Consider the following 15,064-nt stretch of genomic DNA (forward strand, 5'->3'; position numbering starts at 1 on the left):
TTGTAAGCAAATGAAAGCAAACATGGGCACAAATACTGCTTTAGGACATACGAGAGACTTCTGTAATGCTCCTCTGCACTAGGTTTATAGCGAGACAGATCAAGATAAGATCAGCTAAAGCCATTTTATTGGCTTTTACCACTACTAAAAACATATCAGTTCAGGTAGCATAGGTTTACACATTTCACCAGCACCCATAAGATCATCATCCTTCATGATTTCTGTATGCCAGTTGGGTTATGAGGACAGCTGTTACAGCTTTATAGTTGAAGAGTCTTTCATTAACAATCAAAAACACAGGACTTAAATGGATTGAGGCTTGCCAAGCAGTAGAGGGGAAAGAAGTGGGGTGCAGGGACACAGGAGCAGGTAGTATTATACAAAGCGTTGAGGTGCAGAGAGGAAACAGTTACTTTTGAGGAAACCCTTAAGCTTAGCTGTGGCTTGCGGACACTTAGCGCAGTCGCACCTGTTGCTTTTAAACAGCATGAGAAGGGGTGCCTACACTGAAGCTGGGGTAGATCTAGATCAAGCCAGTCCTGCAACGTCTTTAGGATTGATGCAACCTCAAATGTTACCTGCGGGCAGCATTGCCCCTCCCATACCCACTCTCAGATATGCTCCAGCCTTACTTCAGGAGATTGCAATGTTGGATACAGCAGCATTCAGAGATCCAGTTAGCTCCAGGACTCATTTCTCTACTGGTGACAGCGCTCAACTCCTCCAGGCCCGTCGATCAGAGGCAGCAGATGGAATTCAGACCTGCAGAGATGACTTGTGAGGTCACGTCAGTCTGTGATCTGCACAGACAGCTGGGCACCCTGCCTGCTTAACGGGTAGGTCAAGGGCTCCAGTCACTTCTGGGAGGAGCCTATTACTCCAGCAGGCACGCCAGTGTTTTGCAGCAGAAAGGGGACTGGGATTTTGCTGTGTCTTGTAGAATCAGCATTTCGACATCAGGGCAGGCTTCAGCACGAATGCAGCAGCCTGGATTTAGAGAGAAAGAAAGGAGAGGACAGCCCAGCTTCAGTCTTTTTATTGCTCTTTCTATGGGAAGGGACAGATGCTGGGTCACCTGAGCATCAGCTCCTACTAAGACAGCAGGGCAGTCTGGGTTTCAGCAGAATGATGTGGGGGCTCTTACCCTAGATCTCCATCTCACCTTGGATCTATGCTGGTCAGGGTTCAGTTTGTCACTGCAGCAGGATGGGCTTCGGCTTCTTGTACAGCCGGCAGAGCATCCTGTAAAGACACTTGCAAGGCCATGGGATAAAGGATCTTTCTTCTCTTATCTGGCCCTCACCAGTGTTTTGCACAGCCTGCATTTCCATGGCTCATGCAGTCTGAAGAGCATGCTCAGCCTCTTCAGCCACTTCTGTGGTCTGGGCAGGAGAAGCCGGTTGGGCAGCTGGCTTTTGGGACAGTGCCATCCCTCCAGCAGGCTGGGCATCAGCAGTCATTTGCACCTCTACCTCTTGCTCAACAGCATGCATCGCATCAGGATTCCCTGGCATGTTTTGGGTAGTAGGCTCTCTGCCCTGCATCCCCTGCAGGGTAGATTTGTTTGTCATCTCTCCAGGAATCTCAGGAGCATGGACCCTCTCCATCTTCTGCAATGCCTCTCTGGTCTGCTTTCTCATCTGGACTGCAGGCTCTGGCTCACACTGCAGAGATGACTGATCCACTTCAGTCTTTTCTATTATATGTAGAGCAGGCTCCTTGTCTTGTGCCACCTGTGCAATGGTCTCACCAGTGACGATGTTTCCCATGGTGAAGATCTAAGGTTTCTAGCAGGGCTCCTACTGTCTGAGCGCCCTCAAAGTCCTTCCCTCCCCCAGTAGCAGGTAATAAGTCCTTGCTGATGAAAGACGTAGGCAGGGCAGCCAAATTCTGCTGTTAAGAGTATCCTAGTAACCAGCAACAAGCATCCCACCTGCAGAGATATTAGAGATTAATTCACACACATGCACACGCCCTCCCCCTCAAGGTTTAACACTAGGTCCTAGCCATCTCTGGGGGGGTTGCGGCCCTAGTAGGGCACTGCAGGTGCTCTGGAGTTGCTAGAGGTCCCAACATGGATTATCTGGAATGAACCGCAGACAAATGAGGTTCTCAGAACCAAGCTTAGTGGGAAGAATCCAAAGTGCAAGTCTGTTCGGATTCACAGACATGGGGAACTTGGGATGACTTTAATATTACTATTATTTTTACATGATCCTCCTTATTCTGGGATCAGGTTCTATGGACAAAGGAGATCAGGAACAAGGAAACAGAGGGACCCCAATGAGGACAAATTGGTAGGCATGAACCCAAAACTGGAAGCTGCATTTTACATTGTTTTTTTTTTTAAAACCACTTTGGAAGTTTAATGCAATTTAGATTAGGGTTTTGGACTTGGTTTTGCATAAGGAATCGAGTGAAATGCTTTCTAAGTCTTGGTAAATCATTGCTGGCAACTACTGAATCCACAGCCCTGTTCAACCCTACCATCCTCTCAGAATGATACTCCACCGTAGTGTTTAATACTTACTAGTGGAGGGCAATGAAAATGCTTAGAGGGCTGAGGCAAATGGGGTTATTTGGTCTGGAGAAAAGAAGACTGAGGGGGGGATTTAATAGCAGCCTTCAACTCCCTGCAGGGTGGTTGCAAAGAGGATGGAGCTGGACTGTTCTCAGTGGTGGCAGATGACAGGACAAGGAGCAATGGACTCAAGTTCCAGCAAGGGAAGTTTGGGTTAGCTATAATAATAATAGTAATAATTTAAAAAAAAACACCACACACACACCACAACAAACCCTCACCAGAAAAATAGCAAAGCGCTGGAATAAGTTACCCAGAAGTTAGGGAATCTCCATCCTTAAAAGGAGAAAAACTGGATATATAAAGCTTTGGCTAGGGTGGTGTAGTTAGGAAAGGTCCCTCTTTGAGTAGGGGTTCAACTAGATGGCTTCCTGAGGTCCCTTCCAGCCCTCATTTTCTTCTTATACTGTACTCCAATAGTAAACTAAGTAATACTTGCCTATCCTCTAGTTTTCATAACTAGAAATTAGATGTTGATTGAAAGGAACTTTTCATGGCCCAAGTAAGATAAATAAAACAGGCACTAGCTGTTTCACCTTAATAGGGTCATGATATTAACTGTAGCTATTGCATAAGTGCTCCTTTTTCTAGTACATGTAAGAAAGAATATTATTACTTGCAAGCTAAAGCTGGACTCAACTTATGTTTTGCAAACAATTCTGAAGAATAAGATTACTAGCATCTGAGGACCAAATTTGACTTAGTAACAGCATCTTTGGCAAGGAGGGGGAGAAGGCAGAAGAGAGCAACATAGATATACAATTATTTCAAACAGCACTTCCTTCTCAGGGGCAGATTAACAATGACTTCCAGAAGCAGCTGGCAAACTCCATTTTATCACACCATAATCAAATATCACTTAAAGCACAGGAACTCAAATAGAGAGACCAACTACTCACCACCCACGCTTACCAGCCTACTACAAACCACCTACCAAACAGCATCCAAACCCACAACCAGTGGAGAATTCCTAGCACATGCTTTGAAAGACAACAGATCAATTTTAAATAGGGCTGAATGGTAACACAGAATTAATTCCCCCTGACTTTGAACATTAGCTTCACCTGGTTACTCTTTCCTAAAGCTATGTGTGCTGGCTAAAAGGAAAAGAACGTTCAGATGGTAGATTTATCTTGTGTTTGGCTGTTTTGTATTTTGCTTGGAGTATAAGAAGTAAAGGTGAACTGAGATGCAGCAAGGCTCATTCGCTCCTGCAGATTGATCAGCATTTAACAGTGCTTAGTTGTGGACATATAGTCTGTTGCCTATACAGTAAACTATAGGGAAGTGGGCTCATACTTTAGGGGTTCTGTTTTGCAATCAGAGCCTGTGGGATTATTTTTCATTAAATATTCAGAGAGGGATCATCCTCGTGTCTTTTAAGGGACTCAGGCATGAGGAATCTGACGATTTTGCTTACTCCTTCCTTTTGCAACGGCAGTGTGAAATCAGGCTTCGAGCTCTGGGATAACCATGTCATAATAAGCCTTAGTTCAGACTTGTTCAATCTCTGCTTTTTTAATTTCTAAACTTGCCCTGAGTAAGGACACCCAGGCCTCTCTGTTTCTGTGGGCATAGAAGGCAGGGTAGATTTGTACCTTCTACACTACCAAAATAGTTTCTATATAGAGAGGGAGACTACTCTGCTTGTCTAGAAGGGACAGATCTATTCTAGTCCAGATATACATTACATATCTACTTTGGTCAGTCTACAAGGTGCAGCTCTATCCTGCCTTCTACTTGTCTTTAGACTAACATAGCTAACTATGTCTTTATGGGCATAGTAAGAAACCATCAATCCTCTGGACTATGGTGTACATGCAAGAGGTCCAGTTAAGTACCTGATGAATCTGCTTGTACGGAGTCTTACAACCTAAGACTCCAAGATGAACATGAGTCGTCAGTGTGACCAAGTCATCAGCAAAGCTAACGGCACTTTATCGTGCATCAGCAGACGCATGACAAACAGAACCAAGGGGTGATACTTCCCCTCTATCGGGTGCTGGTCAGACCGCAGTTGGAGTACTGCATGCAGTTTTGGGCGCCACACTTCAAGAGGGATGTGGATAACCTGGAGAGGGTCCAGAGAAAGGCCACTTGTATAGTTAAGGGCTTGCAGGCCAGGCCCTAGAAGGAGAGACTAGGGCACCTGGACCTCTTCAGCCTCCGCAAGAGAAGGTTGAAAGGCGACCTGGTGGCTGACTATAAATTCATCATGGGGGCACAGAAGGGAATTGGTGAGGCTTTGCTCACCAAGGCGCCCCTGGGGGTTACAAGAAATAATGGCCATAAGCTAGCAGAGAGCATATTTAGACTGGATATTAGGAAGAACTTCTTCACAGTTAGAGTGGCCAAAATCTGGAATGGGCTCCCAAGAGAGGTGGTGCCCTCCCCTACCCTGGGGGTCTTCAAGAGGAGGTTAGATAGGCATCTGGCTGGGGTCATCTGAACCCAGCACACTCTCCTGCCTATGCAGGGGGTCGGACTCAATGATTTATTGAGGTCCCGACCCTAACATCTATGAATCTGTGAACCATCACACCAGGACCTTTGATGTGTATGCCTAGGCAACAGTATGGAGGCTGCCCAAGATCTACCATTCCCCCTTTAAACAATTTGAAGACTGAATCCAAAGGCCAGACCAAGTCCAGACATTCAGTGCCTTGATGGTTGTAATTTCTGCCAGGGAGCAACAGATAAGAACTGCTGCTAACTCTTTAATGCCTCAGTGAGGGCGTGTTTCTATCAGGGTGATGTCCCTTAGCTTTTCTCCAACTAAGGAGTGCTCACAAAGCAGTGGGGGGCCTAGTGTTTCAAGGCATCCTCTACTCTGGGGGTTGCCATATTGTGGTAATTTATAGGAGCTACCCCACCATGAATAGACCCACCACCCTGCCACCAGGGCTTCCAATTGGATGCAGTTTACAGCCATGCCCAGGACCATGGGCATAGAGAGAATTGCATTATATCAACCTGAGGGGAAGAGGGAAATTACTGCTTTAAGCACCTCTGAGTTGATTGTTTATAGATACTTCATCCATCCACTCTAGTCATACGGTTAGCAAAGCTAAACTGCAATGATTTACTCCTGATTGAAACAGGTAGTAAATAATTGTGATTTACCTTCTCCTTTCAATGGGATGGAATGGGCACATAAAACAGTTATAGCCCATTCAGTTGACTGCAGCAAGTGTTGCCACTTTTTAAAGCAACCTGGTTGTTTCCTCCGTCCACGTACTAAGTGTGTATGGATTCTGTGTCAGCATTCATTGCCAAGAAGTCATTTGTTTCTGGGTTGCTTGTGGCACTTCTTCCAATGCTTTTACATATTTGCTGGTAGGTGTCAATGTAACTGAAGTACAGAGGCAGCAGATGATTAATATCGCTCTTTGGAAATATTTTGCAATTAAAAATTGAATCTAGTCCATGATTTAAATTTCTTGGATGCAGCTGGGACAAAATAAAGAGACTGGCATAAATCAGCAGTTTTCCGAATGAATCTCCTGATCATAGCAGGTCTTGGCAGTGCTTCCTGGTGCTCTGCAAGACCCGTTTGGTTACATGTTAGTAGCATAGCTCCTGCAGAAATGCACACTCTTCATTGCAAGAAAGTGCCTGCAGGATTGTAAAAGCAGGTGGAAAGGAGGAAGAGCTAACCTAAGGCCTTCTACATATGGCCCCGGGCAAACAGAAGCAGGGAAAAGATACACTGTTGGGTGCCAAAGAAAGAGGAACTCAGTCTTTTTGCTGCATGGTGACTTTTTGACACGGACAATTTCTTTAGGTGCTTCAGGGCTTTTGAATACCTTTGAATGGGAGGGGATGGTCTGTGTGATTTTTTGGCAGGGTAAGAAGAAGAAGCACCCGAAAATTAGGTTTCTGAGACACTCTTTTCTGAATTTTGATCATCACTGTGAACATGTTTCCAAATTCCTGTCTCAGCTTTGTTAAGCAGATAGAGTAGGCTCCCTTTACTGTATTTATGGATCCAGTGCTTAGAGGTGCCATTATGTATTTTCTATATTATGTACTATGGCACAAGTCCTCTCTTAAGGAAATCCCAAGCAATGAAAATGATTCCCTATCCCTGATTTTCCTTTGATCATCTTAATTCATTAAACATTTAGTAATGCACCTGTTTGAAAACTTTCACAGAGTTGGAGAGTGATATCCAGGTCACCACGGGAGCTGCCTGTTACCTACTGTGGCCTGATGTCATTACAGAAGTCTGCCTGCGTGGAGCATGCATATCAACACCTGAAAGGCCTGCTCTTGGTTGGAACAAGAAATGGGCTTCCCTGAAATGATTTTGGGACCCAAAATTGGGGGGAAAATTTTTCTGTGTCTGAAATTCAGTGATAGAGAAGTTACAGTAGGGACATGCAGTGCCCAGGAGTTTATGGTTATCTGTTAGTCTGAGCTCTAGTGACATCAAACCAATTGTTATTTCCATGTTACAGTCATTTAACAGGGCCAGGATACTGTCCTGTACTTGGAGACACTGTCTGCAGGAGGATGTTCACGTGGCTTGTCTTCTCATCCTGACCTTGTCTGGAGCATGAGGTAAGAGAGACCCCTCTGCACAGAGATGAGCAAAATTCCTTATAAAGCTGGGTTTTGAGGACAAAAAAATTGGGATTTGCTAATTAGGTCAATCCTTTTGTTATTATCAGTACATTTGGGGGTTATTATTATTATTTTTTTCTGGGAAAAGGTTTGTTTTGGAAATGCCATCATGGTTTGTCTGGATAGTTTTAGATGAAACTTTGGATTTTACTATGTTGTTTCAGAATGGACCACAATTTAAAGGGAAGAAGGAAGAAAAAAAACCCACCAGAAAAAATCACATTTGTACCCTTGACTGAATGGGAAGGCAAGTTCCCAAGTAGTGGGTTTTCGCATCTTTCCTCAGTTGTGAGGAAAGCACCCAAATCCAATGCCACCCTTCCTTTAGCCAGGTGGTGGCCTTTTCTTGGGGAGGAGGGAGGGGAGCGAGGAGGAGTTGTATCTTTGGCAGTCTTCCCAAGACTGTTCCTGGCCTGTGCCAAGGGTATATGTTTAGTTACAGTTCTTTATGTCAAGGTGTTTTACAGCTTTGTTGTGAGCCAGGAATTAAGAGGATTAAACCAATCCTTTCCTGTGGCAACGTTATATCTAAGGAGAGTGCTGGAGTCTGTTTCCTTTTTAACAGGAACAAAAGCAATGTTTTAAAATTGATACTCCATACCATTTGCTCATTAACACACAGGAAAAGGCATTAGGGATTCATCCTCCCTTCCCCCCCGCATCCATTTTACTTTCGTTGTACGGAAACACAACCACACAGTTCAGGACCTGTAAACGAGTATTTATTGTGCATTGCCAACATTGAAGTGTACTAGTTGATCACTTCAACAGACTTCCTGATCTTCCCAATCCAATAACAGTGCATGGGTATCAGAGCAAATACCTATTGCATTTGTAGATTTTTTTTTTTTTAATGATTCTATTATGTTAATGCACTGTTTTGCCAGGCAAGGCTGGGTACTCAGTTGAGCAAAGGAAGTAAGATAGCCTGGGAGGGAGGGAAACAAGTATGTTGCAATGCAAAGTGCATAGTGGTCAGCAAGGTGTGGAGGAGAAAAAGCAATCAAAACCCTTAGAAAGATCTCATATATACAGCTCTGATGGCTAAGCACTGCAAATTAATTTATATAGGTTCAGATGCAGCAGGATGCATTGCACCTTCAGACAGGCCTCTCTAACTATTAGCAGGCAGAAGGGGAGGTCTACCGCACAGTCAATCCTGTAACAACAGCCCATCTAACTTGGGTGTTGCTGCTACTGTAGGTGCAGCAGCATGCACAACTGGTGCTGAGCTCTGGTCAGCCCAAGAGGCTGCATAGATATTCATACTGTTAACCTGCACTGAAGTATGAGCTGCTATGGGTGCACTACTTGCCCTCATGAATGTGGGTACTGGTAAGTCAAAGCACTGTAGACAGAGCCCAGAAGTGTTCAGTATAGGAGAGGTCACCCTGCCCATGCTTCCCTAAGAAATTAGGCTGTCTGCATGTGTCACACATTTCCTGGGGCAGGCATTTTGCACACTGCTACAGTGGAAGACCGGAAATTAGTTTAGCTGAAGGTGTTGCTTGACGAGTGGAAGAGCTCAGCCTGTCCATACTCCAATGGACTAGAGCCACTTACAGGAACCTTGGAAGATACACGTCCCTTTGAAGACGTTGGCTTCTCGGCCTCAGAAGTCAGCTACTTTCCTGGGCTGCAGTGCCACCAAAGCAGAGGCCCTTTGCCCTCCATTCCCTGGGCCCCAGTGGCTACATAAACCGCACTGTCTTCCCCTTCCCCTGGCTGCTTCAGAGCTACGGGGTTGCCCTGTTGTTTAGCTCAGCCAGATCCTTCATCTGTTCTGGTGCGGGGCTGGTGCTGAGTGCCGGACAGTTGGCTGCCGGGTGTTTTGCATGCGTAGTTCAATGGGGGTGGGGAAAGTGGGGCAGGGGCTCCAGAGACCTTTGTGAGACAACCAGGCTACTCCACAAAGCATGCCAGCATAATAAGGAAAGTGGTTTCCGCTGTGTCCTGAGGGATCTGGTGTAGGACTTGTATAGCTAGCTAAGCCAACGCATCTGATGTAGCGGCTTAGATCAAAGGGCATGTCTACATGTGCACTTGAATGTGCATTAGCCTATTTTAATGCCCATTAAAATATCACAAAAACTGTGCTCTTTAGCTAATGTGCATTAAAACAGGCTAATGCACATTTTTCTAGTACCTCCCAATGGAAGTACTAGATTTAATGCGCATTAATGAATGTGTAGATGCACTTAAAGAGATTAGAGGGAGTTCACACTCTTCTGTTGTTCCCTCTGTGGAGAGAGAAGCTGGGACCAGGTCAGGTTCTTCCATAGGCAGCCAGACCTGGAGTAGTCCTCCTCTCCGTTCTGGGGATGGTGCCACAGATGACTATTCACCACTCCCCACTGGTGTCTGGCAACATCTGAAACAAGCTGAGTAATGCAAGCAGAGCATGGGTCTTCTGCTTAGCTGCTGCATCAGGCTTGGCCGCTGCTCCTTCTGTCTTCTCTAGCAAGATCTCTGCCAAAGGCTGGGCCTGCCCACTAGGAAGTAAGGGCTTCTCATTCACCAGAGCCCTAGCCTCCCACCAAAGCAGCAGGGTAGGCTGGGCTTCAGCAGGGTAATGGGGGGTTCGTGCATGTTAACTTGAGGCTCCAGGAATTCAGTTTCTTCTTTGGTCTGGGAAAACATGCTGGTCAGGGACTTGGTCAGTCACTACAGCAAGATAGGCTTTAGTCTTTTGTACATCCTGGAGAGCACTCTGTAGAAACACTTGTATGGCAGGTGACAGAGCAACCTTCTGTTCTCTTCTGGCCCTCAGCCGTGTTTGGTGCAGCCTGTGTTTATGTGGTCCATACAGTCTGCAGAGCATGCTCAGCCTCCATAGCCACACGCAGGCAACAAGGACTCCAGTCTCAAGGTGAGCAGCTAGGCATCTAGCTGGTATAATAATCACTTCCCTGAGTTGTACCTTTCATATTCTCTCCTGGATCTCAGCCCCTTGCATGCTCTGCCTAGTGGAGTTCTTAACATCAGGAGCCTCGTGTAGTCTGCACCTTTGCATGGTTTGGGTAGCAGGGCATATGTCTTGCAGCAGCTCTTTAGGAGGATTGGGCTCAAACTTCTGAAAGACCTTTGCATTGCAACCGGCTTGCTCCCCCCCACGTGCCTTGCCATGCATCAGGCTCTCACACACACTGCTGCAGAGACAACTGGTCTACTTTTGTGTTGCCTATGTCTGTGCAGTGGGCTCTGTATCCTGTGGTACAACCTCGCCAGTAGAATCCCTTTGGTTTTCTATGAGGGTCCCTCTTGCTAGTCTGTTGCAATGTCGTTTGGAACAACTGGGCGATATAACGAGTCTCACAAGTCTCCTGATCTTTAGTTCTTTGAAGCACCTCACACAACTTTTTTTTCTAGCTCAGTTCATCCCCCAGTGTGAAGGGTCTAGAGTAGTAGTCCAGCTGGGAACACTGAATTATGCTGAACTCTCTATGCACATAAAGTCTTTACTGAGGTTTGAGGGTGGGCAGAGAGTCCGGGTAACCTCTCCTGCTTTATATTGATAGTATTTTGCTAACTAGTAACCGGCACCTCACCTATGCATTCAAATTTGAACCTATGCACTTACGTATGCATCTGAATATGACCCTTTTTCTATTGCACGTGTGTAAAAGCCTGTTTCTGTTTTGCTGTGCTGGTATAAACTGCTCTAACAGCAGAAGGGACAACATCCCTTGGGTTGTGAGCAGAGCTGGTGGACATTTTCTGCGTAAGGTTTCATCTTCAGCAAGAAGTTGTTACAGGAAAAAGTATAGAACAAATTAAAAATGATTCTGTTTTGTTTGGGTTGGTGGATACTGTTACTCACACCCACACCACAAGACTGTCAGACAGACAACTTACACTCTTCTCCAATGGAGAACTTTATACGATTGGATTTTTTGCAGCAGAAAGGTGAGAATGAGAGATAATCCCTTCCTCTTTCATACTGACCAAAAATCAACATAGTTTCTCTTGAAAGTGAAGAGAGGCGGTACCCTGTTCGATATGCAACCACCACTCTCTACCAGGTCAACTAAGCATTTCATACCTAAGCCTCCTTTCAGAATCAGTTACTACCAAGGCCCAGGATGGTCATGAGTCAGGCCAGACATTTCAACAGAAAATGAATGGATATTGGGATTCTTAATTGCTAGCCCCAAGCATTTCAGGTATCAGAAGCTGAAACCCTAAAAAACAAAATAAATCACTACATCCAGATACACAGCTAGAGGTCTTCCTAGTTCCTGCTTCACCTCCGTTCAGGTTTTTAAAGATTAATGCTTGTCTGATCAAGGCACAAAGAAGCCTCACTGAAGTCAGGCCTCACTAAATGCATGAAAGCTGCCTAAATGCAACTCAGCTTTAATAGAGCTGCAGTTTTAAGAAAATAAGTACTACAAGCATCATAGTAAAAAAGTGGGGCTTGACTACAGTGACTTTTTGCATCTATTCTCAGAGATTCACGGTTTGTTTGCCAGTCAAAGGATTTACTTTAAAACAACAACCTGGGTGGTGGGGGTGGGTAACCTGCGGCACGTGTGTATGTGGCATATAGCGCGTTGGTGGCGGGGAGCAGAGAGCACAAGACGGAGAAAAAAGCAGAGCAGCAGACTGGGCAGGGAAGCAGATCAGAGTGGCACTTTGGGAAGGTGTGGGGCTTCATCTGCAGCACTCCAGCCAAAAAGGTGCCCTCCCCCTGGTCTAGAAAACTGAAGGCAAGAAGTATTCCTGCCCTCCCACAATTTGATTCTGCCTAATAGAAAAGCAGCAGGAGGCAAATTACAGTTTAACTTGCACTGGTTAGGCACTAGGCAGTGGAAGAGTTTGGTGCTCAGGAAGCCAGTCATAGATGGTTTTCATTCTGGAGTGGCTGCTGCATTTGATCGTGCTTTGCTGTGGTATTTTGGAGTGACCTTTTCCTGTCTGAGAATAATTGGTCACATTTTAACTAACTTGGTAGCTAAAATTGCAGAGTTTTCCATGGGGCATTCTGAAGTTACTTTGAAACTTCATCAGTCTGAACACAACCTCCTCTGAACAACAAAATTGCAGCCAGCCCAATTAGCAAGGTTGATAGACCTTGACGATTTACTCTGTGCATCTTGAAAATGGTAAATGAGTGCTTATTTAAAACTTACCAACATAGTCATATGTAATAAGGAAACTGAAAATATTGAACAATATGATTACTTAAATAACTGCATGCATTTATAGCATACTCTCCAAAAGATACATCAGCAAAAAGTTGCATCCAATTTAGAGTAAGAACTCCTTTTACTTGGAATGCTAAGTGTTTTCCTGTAGCTATCAGCCAATGATAATGCACCTTACTTTAGGTAAATAACTGGAATACAAACAGAAAAGTTGATTATAATTGATGATTTGAGTCAAGGCTCTCCACTTTGTGATTAAAATATCAACCCGTCTTGCCATTTAGTGTTAAGAGATTAATAAGTAAATAAGGGAAGTTAAAAAAACCCCAAAACAAACAAACAAAAATCACCTCTTAATTTGAGACCAGAAACAGTTGTATTAAGTGATTTCCCTGAAAACTTTGACATTGAAATCAATATAACTCCAGGAAAAGAAAACTACACACAACCACATACATTCCCCCTCCCTGCCCTATGCAAAGATAGATATGAAGTGTAAAAGCAGGGACAACCCCTCCCTTCCCCCAAATTACACATGGAGTGGATTAATGTAGGCCAATTGAATTGCTACCATCTAACAATGAGATTGATTCCACAATACCTTGGATAAAGGAAACACCAACATTATAATCAATGGAAACATCAGAACTCAAGGCAAAAAATGACATATGGACACGTACAAGTACCTCCATCATAAACTGCTACAAAATTTCATTCAAAGAATCTCAGTATCCCTAAGGACCATCTCCTCCAGCAGCCACTCAGCATTTATAATAGGAAACATGCACCTGATCTTAAGTGGGACGCAGAAACTTTCCCCATGCTCCCAGCACATCAGCTCCACTGACTCACTCTCCCTTTTACATCACGTGCCTGCCTAAAGGGGAAAGGCATGAAGTACCATATTTAGTTTTACTTCAATACAAAATGAGGTGGTGTTCCCCCCCAGTTAGTATGGGGGAAAAAGTCCTTGTCTTATAACTGCAAACAAGAAAATCTTACTAAATACATTGTCTATCGTTAAACTGCTGCCGAAAACAGCATGTGCTCAGCAATGGAAACCAACTATGAAGCTGATTAAATGCAACCAACACAGAACATAGCCATAAAACACATGGCCCACACTGGGCAAACCTGGTGAAAGCAATGTGTGTGCACGCATGTGTGTGTGCATGTGTGTGTGTGTTGCTAAAAGAAAACCCAGGCAGTCGGGTTTAATTTTTTAGGGGCACCTACTTCCCCCCAAGCCCCTAAAAAATTAAACTTCATTTCTTCATAAGGAATCCCGTAACTGCAATTTAACCTTCCTCTGAAAAAACATCCATCCGTCCTCTCTCTCTCAGTTCAGTGAAACAAATGTGACCATTCCTATTTCCTCCATTTCTTTTCTAATTTCTCTTCTCTGATATCTTCCTTGTCCTGGTCAATGTAGTGTTTCAGGTCACATAGTCCCAACTTCAGGCACTCTTTTTAACTGAAAGCCAACCCCTTAAAGACCTGGTTGTTTCTTACTTTCCATATACTGGTTTTAACTCATGCTCACAGTATTCTCAATATTGTTTCCTCAGGCCCGTTTGGCACGAGTCTGTATAGTACCATCTCTTTTGATAAGGAATGGCTTATTTTTGTGACACTCAAAAAGAGGCATACCCTTTCCCACACACCCTTTGCATATGTACACTCCCAAAACATGTCCCGCTATTTCTTCTTCCCTTGGATACTTTGCTGATCTCACTAAACTCCATCTATATTGCACCTCCCTCACTGGCAAGTTATTTCTCACAATCAGCCAAGCTAGATCAACAGGCTCCCCTCCTGTCATTTGTCAGCCACCTCCTTCTACACTTGTCCTATTTTGTACATCTTTATAAAACTTTCCTTTCTCATGTAATGAATGGGAGGTTGCCACACCCATGACTTCTTCCAAGAGCCCCCATATATTCCCCATCTCTCAAGATTGCACCTGCCAAAAAAACTGGCTGAAGCATACTGCTTTCCCTTGCCCCTTGGTTGCCTCTTTACACACGGCCCATATGCAGTTTGTGTAAACGAATAACCCTGTGTCCAGCATCTCCCATCCCTCTCATCTCTCTTGCTTTATACAGGTCCATCCTGGCTAGCCTTTCTTTTTTTTTCTTTCCAAAACAACACGCATATTTCCCTTTGTACTTTTGGTAACTACCACCACCACAACGGTGGAAACAGTTCAGGTGTACAAAGTGATCGGCAGTAGCACTGCCCTATCTGCCGCTACTTTTCCAGCAAAGGACAGCGTCCTTTCTGTCCACAACCATAGTGCTTGTCATACCCGCACTGTCACCTTTTCCCACGCTTTATTTTTCTTTCCCTTCTGCCTTGATAGGGATCCCTAAAATGTTAATCTCTCCCTCCACTACTTGTAGTCCAAGTTTTTCATTTTTTTTAATTTAGCCCCAGTCACTTCACTGTACTCCATTGTATGTTTTAGTATCCTTTCAATTGATAATTTATCTCTAATCATTACACTGATGTTGTCCATGTAGAGTGCACACTTTACCTCTCCCCCTCCTGGTATCATTATCCCACCTACGATTTGATCTTTCCTTATTCTTTGTGCCAGCAGCTCCATTGCACATACCAACAATATTGGTGACAATGGCACCTTTGTCTTACCCGTTTGGATTTTTAAAGGCTTTGCTCAGATGTTAATTTACTAGCACTTGGCTTTCCA

Source organism: Gavialis gangeticus, unplaced genomic scaffold (assembly GCF_001723915.1).
Source record: "Gavialis gangeticus isolate Ggan-Ray unplaced genomic scaffold, GavGan_comp1, whole genome shotgun sequence".
NCBI classification, from domain to species: Eukaryota; Metazoa; Chordata; order Crocodylia; family Gavialidae; genus Gavialis; species Gavialis gangeticus.